The following is a 20,590-nucleotide window of genomic DNA, read 5'->3' on the forward strand; positions in this document are numbered from 1 at the left end:
GATACCCTACAAATGAGAATCCTTATTGCTACAATAAACAAATTAACAGAATAATTCGGAGGTACCGGAGGTGTTCCCTCCTCTAACACAATGCTTGAGCTACATTGGTATACTAGGGGATAATATAACAGTGATAATAGCAAAGGCTTCTTGATTCTCTTTGTTTTCTATAATGCTATGTAAATGTGTCTGCACTCTGCACAAATGGGAAAACCAAAAGTAAAGGCAGTAAAATCTCCTGCAGCGTGCATGTTAATGTAGGCACTGAAATTCATATATTGCCCAGACATGAATTTTTGATGTAGAGATCCAGGCTCAGGTATTTGCCCTGTTGTCTGATAGAGATAATTTTAGTGGTTCTACCATGAAAGGCTGAAGGGTAGAAGTTACAGACGCTCTGTGTTTTCACAGACACTGTTTTTTGTAAATGCAAAGCAAAGCAATACATAGTCTATTTATTGTATTGTTATGTAGATTATCTTCTTTTTAAAAAGCTAATCTCCCACTTGAAGACATGATCCCTTGTATTTCATACTGAAAATCTCTGAAGTCTGGTAGATTAAGGAAATTCCATTGATGTTGTCTGTCCCCAGGGTGTGAGGGTGTTTCCATAGCTTGATTGTGTCAAATGAATGGCATTGTGTAGCACAGAGGGAAACGGACATCTGAGAAAGTGCTACATTGGCAGTTTCAGGGCCTTATCTGTGGGGAGGTGTACTGTACAGCATGTGTAACTTTGTTGGTGGATGTTCTGTTTCACAAAGAAAAATAGGGATGCAGTTTAATGGTCTCACATTTTTTTTTGTCACTTTACAGTATAAAAGTGTGGGTGTAAGAACTTGTTGGCCCTGTTTCAAGAGACATTGTTAACATTCCATGTGCAGCTAAAATCCATGTCACTGGTTCTCCGAGGTTGAACGCAACAACAGCAGTGATGTGTTCAGTGGCAGAAAGCATTGGTCTTATTGTTCCACATTCTGCATTATTGATGACCGGCTCTACCAAAACTCTCACTTTCAGTTTAGCACCAACATGTCAGCAAAATTCCACCTGCTCAACGCCTCTCATCGACTTAAGTCACAAGGGCACTGAGTTTATTTCACTGACATGTTTTCTTTGTTTTGTTTTTGTTTTTTTGCACCCCCCCATCCAACCCCACCCCTTTCAGCCACCTCATTCTCTACAGACTGTGGGAGAGTTTACTGTAAGCAGCTAGCTCTCCCCCTCGTTTCCTCTCCACTTCATGGCTGGCTGTGGTTCTTTTGAACGTTCCCCATCCAAGGCTTTGAACTTTCTTGACTTTGAAATCCCCAATCTACCCAAAATCTGGGAGGAGAGAAACTCCAGTCCAAGCTCCAGCTCAGCTCACCAGTGGCAGTGGCAGCTAACTTATAATCTTCTTCTCTCTCATGGCAAAGCGGAGGAGAGGAAGTCCTACTTGTGCATAGTAAATCATGAAAGATGAAGGTCAAAGGCGGTGTGTGTCTTTCACTGTGTTCTCTTTTTCCTTTCTTTTCCTGTCCAAGACTGAAGCACATATAAATATTGTTTTTGACTAGTCTGCTGCAATTCCCTAATCAGACCCTTTTAATTGGCCAATAACGCTAAATAACTGCACTCAGTTGCCTCAGTTTGACCCCTGCCTCATTCCGTTTGATCTCTGACCTCTGGATTACTCTTCACATCATTTCCTCTGTGTGCTGTGTACGCTGGGAGCTACACTGTCACGAAATGATTTCTCACACGTTATGGGAAAGCTAAGCTTCCTTTGGGCAAGGCATGCGAATATTTCAGGAGAGAAAATGCCAACAAGTGCCAGCACTGTAAAAGACAGAATGTGGCACAGCTGAAACTGCAGAGAAGTGAGTTAATTCCCTAGGCGGCTGTTAGGCAGAGCTCTCTGCTCAGAAGCAAAGACATTTTGTGTCTTATAATTGGCAGACTTTGGTAATAGTGTTTTACTTTGATATGCTTAAAAGACTGCAGCTTAAAGGTACTGCACTTTAGATTTTTATTTGTTTTCACACAATCAGATTCACAGAAACCACTTCCAGCTAAGATACATTCTGTCGTAGCAGTGAATATCTCATCACCTGCTGCTTTGGAAGTGTATACTGCAGCCTCATTACAGTGTAATTTAGCTAAATTTTGTGGCATCGTAACATCCTGTTTCATAGGCCAGGTAGACAAAATTAAAGAGCTAAAGTGTGTGTTGTGAGCTCTCAGCACAGGACTTAAGTCTCACAACTCTGATGTAACACTGAAAAATGTAACAGCACAGGTAAAATTGCAACACTACAGGCTAATGTCTACCACATGGTTTGTGACCAGTCACAATTTAAGAGCTGTACATTCATTTAAATGTGCATTGATGAACTCAAAGATGCAAAATAGATGTTGCAAGTACTGAACATGTTATTTTAGAAACACCTCACCAGACATTTACCAATCCTGCAAGATTGTAACTACTTTTGTGTTTACACGTATGTCAGTATCTATATGTTTATGGCATAGTTCATCATTTTGGGAAATATGCCTGTTCTTGCCAAGAGTTAGATAAGAAGATTGCTCTCACATCTGTTCTGTAAATGAAAATTAGTGAGCTTCAGAGGTGAAGTTAAGTAGATTTTGTTGGCTTTAGACATAGCCAGGTTAGCCATTTCCAGGCTTTATGCTATGCTAAGGTAACTGTCTGCTGGCTCCAGTCTCATATTTACTGTACGGACGCGAGAGTAGTATCTCATCTAACGCTCGACAAGAAAGCAGATAATGCAACAAAATGTCAAACAATTCCTTTAACAATGAAAGTGTGCTTAGCCAGAATTATAAGGTCTAGTCTGTTATCCCAGGCTTTCAGTGGTTTGTTCACTCATTCATTATTTTGTTCATTCACTCCTATGGCCACTAAGGGCATATATACCTTTTAGTGACCATCAGGAAGCATGACAGTGTCGTCACACTATACTAAAGATTTGCACTCCTTTTGCCCACGTGTTTGTGTGGCTGTGTGCACATCTGTGCTTAACTCACTTGCTCCCTAGCACCTAAATTGCGCACAGTAGTTTGATGAGCACAGGTGCCTGAATTAAAATAAGTGGTAAAGAAGAAGAAAGAGACAGAAGAGATTAGCTGATGAGGAAACAGGACAAAGACAGACATTGAGAAATAGTGATAAATGGATCACATCACAAGGATAAGAAGTCTTCTCTCAATTCTCGTCTGTATTAGTGGCAGTTTGTTTATGGACTCTCAGGCTTAAGAGTTTGAAGTGTGTGTGCTTTAGCATCAAGTGCTAATGAGCTGACATGGCGGCAAAGCTTATTGCAGAGCTGCTGACATTCGTGACACTCAGACCGACACTCGACATAAGCAGCAGAGAAACTTAGAGACTCTGGTTCTTCAGCTCTCGGTAGCATCACATGTGTGCTAACCCTACCACAGTGGGATTTGTCATTGCGTGTGTGTGTGTGTGTGGGGGGGGGGGGGGGGTGGGGGGGGGGGGGTGCGTGTGCATGTCTCCATGGTCTTGACAGGTCTCACGCATACTTGTAGTACCAGATGATAGTCTGTGATGTACGTGAGAAGAATGACGAAATATGCAAAACATTTCCAAGCGATTATTGGATTAATTCCTGTTTTGGAAGAAGCAAGTCATAGCATACTGACACCACCACCTCTTCCCCTCCGCCCTTTTGCTTTCTTTGCATTCGTGAACCCCCTCACCCCCTCATACCTTCTGCTTTCCCTCCATCTAAGCTCCTTAAAGCACTGTCTAACTCTTTTCTTTGCATCACGTTTGTTCCTGCTGCTGACTCCTCTCCTGCCGTATTTAAACCCATTTTGCTTTGCTTAATGCAGATGCAGGTTTGTACACGTGTGCATGAGTGCACACACGCAACACAAATTCATGTGCATTTAATCTCATCCACACCCATAAACTCGCTTCTGATTCTCTTTTCACACAGACAGATACGTGCCAATACACAAAATGGAGTTCCGCTTACCTAATCTGATTGCACGCCAGACTATGACAGTAATGAGTTTAAGAGGAAATTAAAAGGCTGCAATGTCAAGTACTCAAACAAGCTGGATTCTTCTTGCACTCCCAGCTCTTTCTTTCTCATGCACTGACAACTTTCTTATTATTTTCCCTCATACACAGACTCCCACTCCCTCTGTCACTGTCCTCTCCCACTGTCACTATATTTCTCTCATTTCTGTTGTTTTGCATGCAGGCACACAAACATCATCCTTCCCACCTGCTTTCTGTCACTTTGTTGCTCTCTCTCTTCTCCCTCTGCCTCATTTGGCCTCTGGCCAGTCTGTCTTGTTTTAGGTAACCCCACTCCCCACTGCCCTTAGTCGCACCCACAAGCCCACATACACTGCAGCAGCATATTTCTGGTGAGAGGGAGACTCACAGCCCTCCAGTGTGTTTGTGTGTAGGAGGATATATGATTGCCTTCAAATATGTGTGCAGTATTTACAGGTGTGTGTGTGTGTATATGCCTGCGAGCACGTGTGGGTGTGTATGTGTGCCAAAGCAGATGCTATTAAGTCTGACATGTGTGGAGTGATTTGGAGCTGAGTGTGTGATGCCAGGGGAAATCATGGCTCTACCTGCAGAACAGTGTGAGATGGAGCACACTTAGTCATGCTGACGGAACCACCAAGGATGTAGCAGAAAGCTTTTAGTGTCTGTGTGAGCCACTTCTCTGCCTGCGTGCGTTAACATGCGTATCAGGAAGTGTGCGCAAATGTGTGTGTGTTTGTCTATGAGCCGGAGCTATTTCACAACGCACACAAGCGCGCCCTGTCAATGCATCATGCATGTGTTGTAAAAATATGTCACACCAGACCATCATAAAATTTAGTGGGTCACGAAAAGCTTATCAAATCACTCCCAGCCTCTGCATCATGCATATGCACAATTTATGCAGAAAGAAAATGGAAAGCTCCTAAGAGCTTTGGTGTCGGCAGTGATACAATTCAGTGCAGAAAGAGGGATATAACCGACATTACTCATCTCTGACTTTTGTGTGTATGTTTGAGAACGATGTACAGATTTATTTATCCACTATCCCTTGGTGCCTCCCGTCACTTTCCTTCCGTAAAATGAGAGCAGGGTTCACTTCAGTTCATGCAGCTGATATTATATTATAACATAATACTGATATTCACTGCTATAGGATGGCCCATGTGACCCAATGAAATGGATCAACCGTAGTACATTGTGAGGTGTATATCTGCAGTGCTGTCTGTGTTGTTCATCATCTCAAAACTGACGTTCATGACTCAGTAAAGCCAGCTAACAACCGTCAGTAAAGTCTGCATTTAAACTTTTTCATTTAAACGTCCAGTTTATCCTCTGGTCTTTTGAATTATGAATATATGTTTTTGGTCTGCAAGCCTTAAAGAATTTCCAGATTTTGAGTGTTTTACTGTGGATTTTTCATGCTCCCAAGGATAAAATTCCTGAGTACACTCTGCTCAGAACGGTCCACTTCAAAAACACTGTATATCAGCACAAACATTTAGGAGCATCAACCTCAGCTTGTGTCCCAGTATCTGCCTTCTAAATCCATGCTGGTTGAAACCTTTTTTCCCTTTTTTGCAAGGCTTAAAGCCCGAAGAAAACCTAAACTTGAAGGCTTGTGCTGTGTGTATTTTAGCGTAAAGCTGTAAGAAGCTGACAACATAGCAAAGCTTAGCTGAGCCTCTGACACTTTTGGCTCTCAAGGAAAATCATTTTAACTTAGCAGCTGATAACTACAACTTTCGGATCTCTGTGGCATCTACGATAGAAGCATATATACTTACAATGCATGCCAGATTGAGTTTTGTGTAGGTTGTGTCTATTTTGTTACAGTAGCTGTATTTGTGTGTATATACAACATGGTGTGTCATAATGCATGGCAGATCATAAACTCATGACTATTTATGTATTTCAGTCAGATGGCTGGCAGCAACACACCACAACGTAAGAGGATTTGCACATTAATCAGCAATGGAAAACTCATCTTTCTATGCTGATGTTATTTTCCACTGACTTCCAAGCATTTAGATTCCATCCTTTCAGACAGTGCCACTTTATTTTCCTGCAGAATCTGAGTAAGCACTTCCTGGTATTAATCTGCAACAATCTGTGGCACAGATCACATTTATATGAGGAGAAGGGAGGGGCTCTGAGAAAACTGATGACACACGCAGTCTACGAACATTACGGTGAGGCTTGATTTAGAAATTATATTTCAGTGTCTCTGGAGAATTTGTAAGATTGTGAAAGCCTGATGAAATCAGCTAATTTTAATCACACATGAGCTTTTTCAGTCAGAATGGTGCCTGGATCTTCCGGAAGCTATCTTGTCGCCGGGACAGTGGACAAAGCAACAAAGCATAACAGGAATATTTATACTGAGCATGGAATGTCTTCATCCAACATCCAAATATCTTCAGCCCATACACACACACGTACACTGAAATATTTGTCTGAAAACACGTCGAGAGACTGTCTGTCCTCTCCTTTGTAGTGTATTTTTGTGTCTGTGCACACGCTTCACTTTTGTGTGTGCCGTGTGCATGATGAACTCTGCATCCTGTTGTGAGGCTGCCAAGCACAAATAGTGTGTGCGCTACTGGAAAAGATGCTTAGATTGAACTAATGACACCGGTGTGAGATGAACAGCACGTCTTCACTGGCCTGGGGACAAGAGGGACCTCTGATTCATCCCCAAATTTAAAATAGCCCTGTGGTTAGTATCCTCTGAGCTGCACCTAGGGAACAATAATCATGGTTAATAATAGTTTTCATTACTGAATCATCTGTATTATCTGAATGTTGAAGAGTGAATTTCAAGTAGTTTTATTGAATATTCAACCATTTAACTGCTATTATTTTTTTGATTTTTATATTTTGTGCCTAGCTTTTTTGCCAGTCCTAAAGTTAAAAATACACCCCTTGACTTTTAAAGTGGACCTTTTAAGCGGCATTAATCCATATTTTTGTATCAGCAGTGGGTATAGTATGAAAGGTGTTGAAATAGTGTTAAATCAAACTCTTCCTTCAGCTCTATGGAGCTTTTTTGGCATCTTTCAGGTCATTGTTTTGGATTTATGGCCCACACACTCTCATCCATTTCATTTTTGACCATAGCAGGCAGCTGTCTTAACTGAAAAATCTCGGATAAACCCATTGTACATTTCCCACTGGGCAACAAACAGCAGACATGCAAGGTTAGTGACTAGCTGGGGAATATAGTGGAGCATGAAGCACCTAAAGAGCCAGTTACATTGCCAGGTTTCCAAAAATATGATTCAGAATGAATGCTATTGTTGCTCCATCCTGTTGGATGCGTAAAAAGGCAACTGGACAACTGTTTGCCAACATGGTTGCCATAGAAACTTTTTAAGGTTTGTCAGTGTTGTGTTTACAGTATCAGTTAATGCAGCTTTAAGGATTTTGTCTCACCAGAAAAAGGTTGCACGAGAAGCTCAACATTACTAGTTATACCTGCCAAAATCTGCTCCTCTGATGGAAGTGTACAGTACTGACTCAACTATGTCGACTGTGGTTGGTAAATGGTAGCAAAACAAGCCATACTTGCATCATTCTCACTGATCCTGGAAAGATTTTTGACCCAGAAATATGGCGTTTTACTTGGTGTTAGTCACTCCTCCTCATACATTTTCATTATGGAGTTCTTTTCATTTTTGCAAATCTGCGGCTCAGTCCACTTCAGTTTTGGCTCCAAGACAGCTGGTTTCCTTTTTAGCAGCTTCACTGTTGCAACTGCTTGAAATGTAAAACGCATCATTTCCCTTTCAGCTGAGAGTTGAAGAGCTCAATGACACTGTGTGTTTAGAGCAGCAAATGACCCAAACTGGATTTAGGCCATAATACACACAGCTACTTAAGTTAGTGAGAAACCAGTCTTGCCTATCTGGTACAATCACACTTGGTCGAACATCATCTCATACACTGTGTTCAGTTTTTTGCTTTCATGACACTGAAACAGCATTTCTTATCCTTCCACAAGGCGACAATTTTTCAACCAGCTTAAGCAATCCCATTACAGTGACAGAGAAAAATTACTTCTCTGTGAAGGTCAGTCAGTCAGGAATCAGTTGGTTTAGTTCAAAATCATGAGAGTTAGGAGAGACAAAAATAAGTGAAATAAGAGAGAAGGGTTGATCAAAAAGGAAGATGATGATTTTCTTTTGAAAAGCACCAGCTGTTTTCTTTGTTTACTAGCGATCTCTGCATAGGCAGTCATTATTTCAAAATTTGATTTTCTTCCAGTTCTACCACAGCAGCAGACAAGTGGATGAAAAGCTGTAAAGGGAGAGACGGTGGAGAAAGTGGTCAACAAAGTTTTCCCATAGTTTAAAAAGTTCAGCATGTTCACATTCCAATTTTATTGAGAATCATTTCTGTATTACAGCATTGCCTGTAGCATTGTCAGATAGAAGATATATAAGAAAACCTAATTCATTGTTTCGTATAAACTTTATCCAATAATGTTTTTTGAAAGGAATGAGACGATTGAGATATGATTCACTGAAAATGTAAGTGTCAATTTCATATGAGGTGCCTTGACCCATCTAAGTATCTAGTTAACTAGAGAATATCTCTAACATGGATTATGTTTATTTTTACATAATTATTTCTCCATGCTAATCATGAAAAATCATATTTTCTATGAGTAAGAGTAGCAGCACCTTTGGTCATCTTGAGGGGAAAGCAAAGGCCTAGAAATGGATTTCTAAGTATGTGTGTGTTGTTTTGACAAGCTTAGGAGAATTTCAGTCTCCCACACTGTTCTCAAGCATCTCACCCAGTCTCAGACACAGCTGCCTTGGACAGAAATGCTCTTCACTGCATTCCATTCCCATGAATCTGTTGCTTCCTGAAACATGCACTCTCAAAACATTCGCACACACACAATGGTGAGCATCATTATCTGCTACAGTCACACTGACAAATGTGTAGGTTAGGAGGCAGACGCGTGCTGCCTGTTAGCAGTATGTGTAAATCTCTCCGTAAATTAGGAAAGTTTTTAATACATTGTGAAATGATGTGTATTTTCAGCAGTTTCATTTGTATTGCTTGTCATTAAGTATTAATTTAAGAAACAAGAGAAAAGTTGGGAAGTTTATCTTCTGACTGTCTTACCAATTCTCATTGCACGTTTACCATAATTATTATGTTCCAAAAATGTCCATATTGGATCTGAACCAGAAAATAAAAGTCAATCAGTCTAGAAAATACAGCCATTGTTTTTTGGCACAAAATACAAAATGACTGTGTTTAGATTATATATTTGAAAAAATAGTATATTTGCTTCCCTGTATTCAGCAATTGGGATTGTGGTTCTCCGCTGCATGAAGTCGAGACCACAAGTCTCTCGTCTCCTGTGAGGGCCACCAGACATCTAGCAGTCAGCCAGAGATGGAGGTTTAGTCCAAGATGTACAAGTTAGTAAGGTTTACAAGATTTTAGACAGGTTTTGGACAGGAGCAGAGGGACAATAAGACTGTGAATTGACTTTGCAAACTTGAGTTTGCGCTTTGAGCTTGTTCATTTCATGTGACAGAGGGATTGAGAACACAGGTTAGCGGCCCTGTGCTCCGATGCCCTGCTCTTAAAGCCGATGCAGGGCGCTGATGCATGCTTAATAGCATGCAGGGCTTCTTTTATGGGTTCTAAAAAAGGACACATCACCTATCCTCTCTGGCCAGCGTAGTGATGACAGCAGCAGCCAGCACCCTGTCCGCTAAAGCTCCACTGTGAAAAACACCATAGCCACGTGTTCATGTGAGGTCATGCATACAGTACAGACATGGAGACACTATCTGTATATTCATATAGAGATTATGGTTTAAAGATGACTTTCACAGGTTGTTTTAACTTACATGAGGTAGCCCCAAACAGAGACGTACACACATCAGAGATGAGGCCATTCCTCGAAAATGGTCTTCTCCTGTCAGTGTAAATTGCATATATTTTCAGCTTAAATAAGTGTTAAAAATGACAGGAGAGGTTTTTCCACATACAGTTCATCCACATACAGTATATATACACACACACAGAGACACAAGCCTTTTCTGTATTTGATAGCACAGGGTATTTTCCAGGCAGCTCTGTACAACTTTTTTAGAGATTTTCCTTCGGGATACTGCAGCCTCCAGTGCTTGTAATAGCCATCAAGTTAATGCCATTACTTTTTTTTTTATTATTGAGTCATTAATTGTCCTAATACTCTACCTCAGTGAGGGGAGAAAATATCTGTTGTGTGGTTTGATGTCTTCATTTCTATAGGTGGCTGCAATTCTGACAAAACTGAGGTTCAGTTCACTAAGATGTAGAAGTGGTATCAGTTTCCAATATAAAACCGTCAAATTCTGGTTCACTGTTTGTATAAACACCTTCATCCTCCCAATTCTGACATCACTGATCTGCAAGAACATCCCTGGAAGTTTGTGTGCTGCTCGGGTTATGCAGAGGAAGTTCAGCTCCCCAGGGAATCATACAGAGAGGAATGTTTGTTCCAGATATTGACGCCAGAAAGCCAACCACACAGGATTGCAGGAATGCAGGGAATGTGTCTTTCCTATATTCAGATACTGTCCAGAGTGGTTCCCTTTACTATGACTCTGGTGTCTGGTCAAATCAGGAATGCAGAGCAGTGAAGCTGAGCCACAGCTAGGGTTATGTGATTTTGCACTTAGGCTGTCATCCCTGAAGATTTTTCATTTCCATAAGTCTTCTGGAGCTGGGATTCCCATCATGTGAATCCACAGTGCTGTAACATGTCACAGTCAGTCTCAAAGCAGATCGTCAGAGGATGTCATAATCTTCACGTGTTAAATGATAAGCACAAGTTTTCTTACAGCTGCCTCCCTCCTTCTCATACTACTCTTGCAGGAGTGTCCATCTCAGTTTTTGGGCAGCCTGCCAGCAGCTGGCATGGTAACAGGTGTCATATATAGATGTTATGTAGCTGCCATCAGCTCTAGAGTTACATGACCTCATCTATAAATACATGATAGTGACATGATTTACTGGCCTGCTTCCTGGGCACGGTCGGTCCAATTAGATAAGGCAGAATACAGTAGAGAGAGAATAAATCACTTCGCCCACCTTGGAGGAAGCAAACCCATCTGTTAGAGTGGACAGAGCCACTTTGATACTAATGGCGACACTCTGTCTTGTTGCTGACCACTGCCGCTGCGTGTAAGAGTGTTATTGTGCATTTTGTGTGTTTGCATATGTCTGATTTGCCGGTTGTGGCCTGGGCAGATGAGACTCAGGGCCTTTTTCTGTTCTGTATCTGAATGTCTGCAAGGCCAAGTAGGGGGTCACACTGTGGTGGGCAAAATAAAACGCTTCAAAGAGGAAAATCTTGGTATTTCTCTCAAACGGGTCTCTAGATGGTGTTTTCTACTATCACATTCAATATTGCTGAAACAGCAGCAAACATAAAACTGCTGTTTCCCTTTATAACTCCAATTCCGCTGTTTTTTTTTTTTTTTCCACTTGAACTTTATGTACTACAAGTAAAGTAAAAACATTTTTCCCTCAGGTACAGCTCAGGGAACCTATTCAATAAGTTACAAGGATATCAAATCACACTATTAACTGCTGAAAAAACCGGGTGTGCGCAAAAGCAAGGTTTTTAATCTGAAAGGCAAGGAAATGGAGAAGTATATTTGTGTCAGACTGAGTCAAAACTAAGTTGAGATCTGTTGAGATAAGCAAAAGGGAAGTTTGTTTGGAAGCTAAATTGGAGACTGCAGTTAAAGTAGCCTTGGAATCACAGATGCTTACGTCAGAGCCTTCTGTGCATCCTTCTTCCCACAAATCATGAGTCAGTAATGATACATTATTTTGCATTAAGATGCCCTTAAGTAGGCGGCAGCACCTCAAGTTAAATTTTGACACACGCCATGACATGTGCCTCTCTGTGTGTTTTCAAGTAAAAGTGCGTATGTTTGTGTGTGTTTACTCTCCTGCTGGTAGCACCAGTCTCGGTTGCTTGCAGAGACGAGGCGTTCGCAGCTCTCAGCCCTCTCGCCCAAAAAGAAATCAGCTAACTGTGTTGCTCATAACCTTATCACACTCTGACAGAACCAGCCCCTATTTCTGTAGTCCATGAGCTCAGATGAACTTCTCTGGAGGTTTTGCTAGAAGCTGACAAGTGTAAACCTTTTAGGCCGGAAAGTGTCAATCACACCAGATTATTGTTCCTGTTATGTGTCTGTAGGTTTAAAAAGATGACGTGTACAGCAGCATCATGTTCTGAGATGACAAACAGATTCCGAAGAGAGAGTTCACTGATCAGCCACAACATTTAAACCACCTGCCTTATATTTTGCCACCAAAACACCTGTGACCCATTGAGGCATGGACTCCACAAGACCTCTGACGGTGTCCTGTGGTGTCAGGCACCAAATCCTTTAAATCCTGTAAGTTGCAAGGTGGGTTGTTGTAAGGTCGCTAAAAAGGGGTGTCCTTGGTCTGCAGCAGTGTTTAGATAGGTGGTGCATGTCAAAGTAACATCCACATGAATGCCAGGACCCAATGTTTCTCAGCAGAACGTTCACTGGTTGCCCTTCTTTGGATCACTTTTGGCAGGTACTGACGACTGCATACCAGGAACACCCCACAAGACCTGCCATTTCAGAAGTGCCCTGATCCTGTTGAGTAGCCATCATAATCTGGCTTTGGTCAAAGACACCCAGATCCTCACACTTGCCTATTTTTCCTGCTTCAAACATATCAACCTCAAGAACGGACTGTTCACCTGCTCCTTAATATATCCCACCTCTTGGCTGGTGCCACTGTAATAAGATAACCCTGTTATTGACTTCACCTGTCATTGGTTTTAATGTTGTGGCTGATTGGTATAGATTTAAATTTCAGTTGTTGAAAATCTGGTAAAACATGAAAAGTAAAGATAACATTGAGTCTGAGAAGGGATTCTTCTTGTCACAGTTACTTAGTTTTTACAGCAATAAATGCAGAGTGAAGAAGTGAAGCACAAGAATATGAGGGTCAGGGTTGAGGAAGAAATGAGAGGCTGACATTGTAGAAGAGCGAGGATGAGAGATCACAAGTGGCAGGGAAGAAAACGCAAATAGTGGGGGAGGAAAAGAGAAAGTGAAGCTGTACAGATTCCATGATGTCGACAGTCAGGGTGATTCATTCATCATCACTCAAGATTTAAATGACAAGCTCTCGCTTCTACCTAACCTGCCTCCAGCAAACCCACAGGTGAGGCTTCAGCTGTCAACACTGTCAATTTAATAGGAAATAGTAAAGCGATGAACTTCAGATTGTTTTTTTTTTCCATCTGAATTGTAAAACAGTTTTCAAAGTGAAGAAAAAACATAATCATGCACAGTCTACATTTTAGGAATTTACTTGATACTCCTGTCTTGAGTGACTACAAGGAAATCGATGGCAAGATTGAAAGGGGGACAAAACGGGGACCATAAATCCAAATAAAAGCAGAGATTTAAGTTATTTTACATTGAGCAGTGGAGGCATAATATACTATGATTCATTTACAAAGAGATGATGCAAGGTAATTCTTAAATTCTTTTCTATATTTGATAGAAAAAGGCCTGGCTGGAGTTTAGAGGCCATTTCACCATGTGGTTTCTCTTCTTAAGGGAATAATTCAACATTTTGTGAAATACGCTTACTCATTCTTTTCAGTGAGACCTGCACCAGAGGATTGTATTGCATCTGGATCTTATTTATATTTTTCATCTTATCTTATTTAATTTGTAACAAAAAAAAGCTATTTCTTGGCCAGAACCAATTTGCCAGGCAGCTGGGGGATGTTAGTATCCTGGCCAAGAAATAGTTTGGCACATAACCCCACTATAATGTTTTTTGTACAAATAAATAAATCTGATTCAATGTATTAATTATTCAGGTGCTGTTAGGTAAATCTGGACAGAGCTATGCTCGCTATTTCCCCGTTTCCAGTCTGTATTCTAAGCTAAGCTAACCGGCTACTGGCTCAACTACAAATTTGTCATACAGATGTGAGAGTGGTATAACTCACTCAAATTATTGCGCTAAACAGCAGTAGGTCAATAGAAACTGAATTAGCTGTTATTTTGAACATTTGTGTTTTTGAGCTCAATACTTATTTTTTAGTTTAGCCACATGTGTCGAGATCTATGTTCACATGATTTCAGACAGGCATTTGGTGCAGCTAATTTACTTAAGAAGAGCAATAACAAGTAAAATTCATTCTAGTTAAAATGCAAGAAAAGAGAGGAAAACTGAAACAGCTAACAGTCCCAGTGTATGTGTTAATGCATGTGTGTATGCATGTATGTGTTTGAAAGAGAGATTGATGAATGAGAGGAAGAGCATGATGTTGATGATGGTGAGGAGGACGAGAGTGATACCATCCCTAAAAAATAATTTCTGCATCCAGCCTGATTCATTTGCCTCTTTGAGGCAGCCGTGTCTCAGGAGGGAAAAATGGCTTTGAGGTGCATGAACCAGTTCAGCCACAAAGCCCTGCATATCTAGTGTTTGTGAAGTGTGCATGAATTTTCCACAAGCGCAAAATGTGCTGCGGTCCATGTGTCGGAAGTGAGATTATCCGGTGTGTCACTTTGCCACGAGTGATATAAAACACCGTCAAGGACTCTCAAAGCTGTGGGGCCGTGATGAGAACTTCACAACTGTCATGTCAGTTATTCATTGCGTTTTCACAGTTAAAGTGTACACAGCTCTGTAGCTCTGTATCATGGAGGAATAAAACGCCAGCTGCCAAAACCAACTCTGTCAGTGACTTTCACTAACTTGCTATGTTTTCCTTGGAGATAAAATCTAATGAGAGACAGCAATCATACTGTGACCAACCAGAGAGGATTAAGCTAGATGCTAAACCCAAGACAAAACAAAATGTTCACAGTATGTGAAAAATGTTATAGTAGTTTGATATATTTGCCGCTTTATATATGTTGTTAATATTTTTAGGCTCTCATATGTTTGAAGTATTGATTGTGGCGTCATATCATCATATGTACAATGTAAAATGGTCAACATAGAGAGGGTTAACAGTGATGTTTTAAACTAAAATCATCATAAAACCCAGTAAAAGCTTCATCAGTGGAAAAGTTTAATAAGTAGAAAAACAAGTCCCCAATAAACATTTGTCACCTCCACACAAATGTGACTTCTGTCAGCTCTGTATCTCGTCCTCACTTTGGGTGGATGCCTTTGTACTAAAAGGCTTAAGGGAGGTTTAGTGAGAACAACACCTTGGTTTTAACACAGCATTTTTTTTGGATCTGCTAACCAGGCACCATTGACAGCTGTGCTTATCTCATTTCTGCTGTAACACTTGGTGCAGTTGAAATCAATCAGGATTATATTACTTAATTAGAAGCACATCCTGATTGTAGTTATTCAAGTGAAAGGTGTGGGTATGAGATTCATGCAGCCAGTGCAGAGTTGTAAACTGATGTGAAATTGCCTCTGAAATCACTGGCTGCAGTGAGCAAAAACCCACATGAGGTAGCCGCATCATTTATGAATACAAATCGTACAAAACCTTCATACCTCATCTGGGGATTTTATTCCCTCTCAGCACCCAGATAACCAATCAGATTGCCTGTTTTTTCTAGTGCCAAACATCTTCTGCGGCAGCCACTTGTCTCTGTGTGTCAGCTGCAGTTCTCATTATGCTGTTATATTTGCGAGGGTGTATACGGCACGTCTCTGTGACCCCTGTGGGTGCTAAGGACCTGGCTTTGCAGCTCTGCATTTCCACTGACATCTACATTTTTTTCTAAATTAATGTCACAAATAAAATAGATTCATCTTCTTTATTTCATTACATTTTCCTGGTTTGTTTTACTGTTTATTAATTAACCGGCTCTGTTTTGTCAATCACACATTTCATTTAGTTTTAGTTAGTACAGTGTTTGTTCAATTTAACATGTGTCTATGAGACGTGCAACACTTAGTAATAATTGTCTACAAGAACCTTGGACTAAACTAAAGAATGAAGTCATTCTTTACACTTCCACGCTTTGGGGGACAAAATTGGTGGGAATTCATCGCAGTACTTTGCTGAGAACGTGTTGGTATTTTGTTGAACATTTTTCACTGTAGCAATGAGTCAGAGGGTTTGAGAAACACAAAGCCAAGAAACGGCCTCTGGGTTCCCATCAGTCAGAATGACTCAGACCCAACACACTGCTCTCTCTGTTATTGCATTTTAGAAAATAAGACAAAATGAATAACTGTGTCATATGAATATACCAACGAGCCAGCAGCTAGATAATTGTATTACAGCCAGTGAAACGTGGCTGCGTGCTTCCTGTCTGTCTGTCTGTCAGTCTGTCTGTCTGTCTGTCTATCTGCCTGACTCTCTCTTGCTGTTAGGCGCTCTTTCTCGTTGTCTCTCTCTCTGTAACTCCTACCTGGTTTTTCGTGCAGTAGCTAAGCAGGCATTTTGGCTAAATAAATTTGTGAGAGTAAAATCTATATGCAATGGAAACCAATCAGGAGGAAAGGACAGTGAAGCTCATCATGCTGCAGGCAGCCACTTGGAGCTGGTGCTGTGGGAGGTGAACGCAGAGGACAGGTGGTTAGTAATAAGCCACGGAAATCATATCTAATGAGTTAGGCTGTGTCCTTACTGTCACACATGGCATCTTTTCCAAATATTGTATTTCTAAAATATTTGCAGTACATGACTTTATTTATTTATATGTATTAGTTCAGTAATGTGCCGAAGTTTGGCAAAAGGCTTGATTGTATGTAATGCCTGGCCAGATGTTGCACATGCACCCTAAAAAAGTAAAGACAAGAAAAGCTGAGGAAATATCAAAAGCATAGCATAGTTCTGTTGTATACTGTCAGACCAATTTGCCTGACACTGCAAAAATAACAAGCCAGCTTTTTGTAGATAATGTCATGGGAGCTGAACTGTTTCCTCTCCTCAAATGGTGCCAAGAATTTAAAAAGAGAGAGAGAGAGAGAGACCGCAAGAAAGAAAAGAAAAAAAATCTCCACAGGAAGTTCACTCCTCCAGTTTCACAAAGAGGTCAGAGGTAAAGGTCAGCTACAAGACATTATCTTTAGAGTCAGCAAGGGCTCACTGCATTGCTGAAGGACACTTCATTGGAGATACTCATTGACTCAAGAGATTGAACCTGGACTATCTGGTCAGAGGGTTTCCTCCCTGTTGATTTAGCCATCTGCTGCCAATCAAAACATACATTTTAAGATGTAAAACAGGCACATTGTAACCCTTTAGGACCCATAAAAGAATTTCACAAAATTGTGTAAATGTAGAGGAGTAGATCAATATCAATTTCATATCTGTGCGTTCAGCAGCATCGTAATGGTTACAGAAATCTGCTGCTTATGTTTCTCTTCTTCTCCTCCTTGTTTGCCATGTGCTTTGTGTACATCTGTCACATTCTCCTGCCACAATTCCCAATGGTATCTCTTCTGGAAATATCTTGATTTCATTCAACATTATCATTGTTTGGACAGTTATCTGTGGGCAAAGCATACCAAGCAACAAATCAAGCATACCAGGCCCAGACATGCAACAAAGCTGAGCAGTTGTTTGTGGCCGTATTCATTTTTCTTGTATCTTGCGATCTAGGCCCCTTTCAGGGTTACCGGCTGTGTACATCAGATTGTACCCACACACGAGACGACCTTACCATAGCTGACAGAGTTATAACTATCAGGATCGGTACAGAGCTATACGCTGTTTCTCTGCACTTTTTTACTATCAGTATTGCACATAAGAGGACTTTTACCTAAATGTTGACATTTTATTAGCAACCCTGTTGCTACTCGATCAAAGCTCTGCTACATCTTCTATCTCCACAAGGCATCCAGGCCGAGCCCCCATGACGATAATGTCTTTAGTCAGGAGTCACAGTGGTTGGCTACAGCTGGAGTCTTGAGGCCAGGAATATTCCTTATCTAGCCCACTGCTAGCAGCGTCAGCCTAATGATATCATCTACTGTGGATAAGGCTGGACATGGATAACAAGGGTTTGTTATGAGCTGCACAGCGTACTACTCAGATGATGAAACTATTTTGATCCACTCATACCTGCTGATTTATAATCTAAATCTGGTGTCTGTAGGATGGAAGTAGTTCACAAATCAATGAACATATGAGGAGTGCACACACACACACACACACACACACAGGCACATGGAGCTCACACAAAAATTGGAACAGCTTCAAACAGAAAAGAAAGAGACAGTATCTGTTGCATCAGACAGATTTCAGTAAATTCCATACTTATCAAAGATAAAAGTCAAGTCATTACATCTCTGACAAGCCAGTGATATACGTTGTAAATTCCATTTTCAGTCGTGATCCATAAATACATATTCAGTAAAATACCACTCACCATCTTTGGCATTAACACATAGGTCTGATTTATCACTTCATTTATATCAAAGTTAAATGGCATTTCCCACAAGTTAAAAGATTTTAATTCAAAATTCTAATTTGATTTAAATGCCAATTAATTCAAAGCAGATTAACAACGATGGTAACAATTTCACAATCGGTATCAATAGGTTGTGCATGACTTTCACAGTCTTATTTTTGAAAGTGTCTTGCCATCCAAAATCTGATAACAGCATTCTGAAGACAAGTGGTTGGAAGCAGGAGGTTGCAGTCTTGCATTTTTAGAGGATTTAATTTGTTCTTTGGATTGTGTGAACTTACATAGTAGCTGTTGTTATGTTGTTGTTGTTTAGTGATTGGCAACTCATTATATGGTATGGTAGGAGCAGCATCTGTTGAGTTTGCCCCCGAGGTTTAATGAAAAGAAAACCAAAACAAAGCTATCTGGTTCCAAAGCATGGCCTCATTCATCAGCTCCTTATGAGTAATATACAAAACTAATGATTGTAGTGTTGCATATTAATATTAACACAAGTGACATTTGCTGCGCTGATTTTTCTTAGAGTGCGGCAAATTAATTAGTTTGTTTTAAGGAACTGTATTTTTTTTGTCCTAATTTTGTTTATTGGTTTATTGGTGTGTTATTTCCATGCTCAGTTAATACACAACACAAAAAACACTGTTGCTCTCTCTCCTAAGCAGAAATATTGATCATACTGAACACCAGCCAAGCTACTCGTATATGTGTTATTTTCCTTTCTCACCATTAATCCATGAAACTGAATTGCACTGTTCCAACAAAAATCCAGTGAAGGCCGATTGAAATGAAACAGAAAGATCCTTAAAGCCCATTCAACCATATCACTGTTTTGTTCTAACCCCACTTCATCTCAGTCCATCCCCCTCTAATCCACAGCTTTAAATTCCTATCTCTTTTCATTCAAATATCACACTATCCTCAGCCTGTAATCTGATATGAAATTATCTAATAAAGGCCTCTGGAAGGTTGGGAAATGGTCAGGGATATGGCTTCGCTTCATGTAACATCTATTTCTGTGTTTGCGTTTTCTTTTTTATTCTTATTCTCTCTGTTCTTTTTTTCTTGTTTTTAGTAGTCCTGGGTCATTTTCTCCCTAGCCCAAACAGATAATTGGGAAGCTAAAAGCACACACAGGCCCATGGGATATCCAAGAGTTTTATAAACAAAATCAAATGCCAGCTTGTGTCTGGCCTCCTCGCTGCTGTTCAGTAGTCATGATGGTTCATTATTCCCTTTCAAACCTACAGAGAAATTTCTTGATCCTAATCCCCTCATGTGGCTAAAAACTTGAATTACTATTGGATTTGTGTCCATTTAAGATGGATTTTTCTTATAATAAGCCTTGAGGGAAAAAGGCAATTGGGATCCATAAAGTAGAATCCTAAGAGAGGTTGACTGTGACAGTAGACTTGCCCTTCCATACCCTTCCCTGGTTTCCTCCCCCTGCTTTTTCTGAGCAATTTTATTTAAATTTCCCCAGAAGACTTATGAATGAAAGTAAGCATCTTCTAGCTGTCTGCTCCCATTTATTCTCGCACTCCGGCTGTTCTGAGATTGAACATTCATACAGTCGCTTATGGCTTGAGGTCATGGGAGTTCACTCATCTGTAGCTTCTTATTCAGAGCTACACAGTAACACTATGAAAGTTAATATCTTACATTCACCATTAAACACTATACAATGTTTTGTTGTACAGACATATATATTTATTTTATGCTGCATTCACAGTAGTCTTGCCGTTGACCCAGTTCAGTCCACAACAACCAAAGACAAAATTCATAAAGGGACTACTTTTGGTGGTGAGATACAAACTTAAATGCTAATATTTTAGCCCATATTAAGCATCCCTGTTGGTCTCATTAATTGGGCCCCAGCCAGCAGGTTATGATACAAGCGTGACTTCCCGTTTGTTATACTCCGCTACAGTATGTTGGTCTCAAGAGTTCTGCCCTATGGAATATTATCCTCAGACAAAAACCCTGTTTCCCAGAAGGCTTGTGTTACTGACACATCCGCACTCTGAAAAGCCTCTTGTTAACAACAGCTGTAAAGTGAGCTTGTTCTATTCTATTGCCCTTACTGGGGTTTAATCTCTCCCTCTGTCTCTTGCTTTCATTTCAGTCT

At 40.5% G+C, this 20,590-nt stretch overlaps 1 protein-coding gene across 5 annotated transcripts in view; it reads left to right on the top strand.

The window, feature by feature from the left end:
• The window catches only part of mid2 (midline 2), a 135,126-nt gene that overhangs the window by 69,402 nt on the left and 45,134 nt on the right, over positions 1-20,590 (top strand). The window lies entirely within an intron of this gene.

This window comes from Toxotes jaculatrix, chromosome 10, assembly GCF_017976425.1.
Source record: "Toxotes jaculatrix isolate fToxJac2 chromosome 10, fToxJac2.pri, whole genome shotgun sequence".
Taxonomy (NCBI): Eukaryota; Metazoa; Chordata; class Actinopteri; family Toxotidae; genus Toxotes; species Toxotes jaculatrix.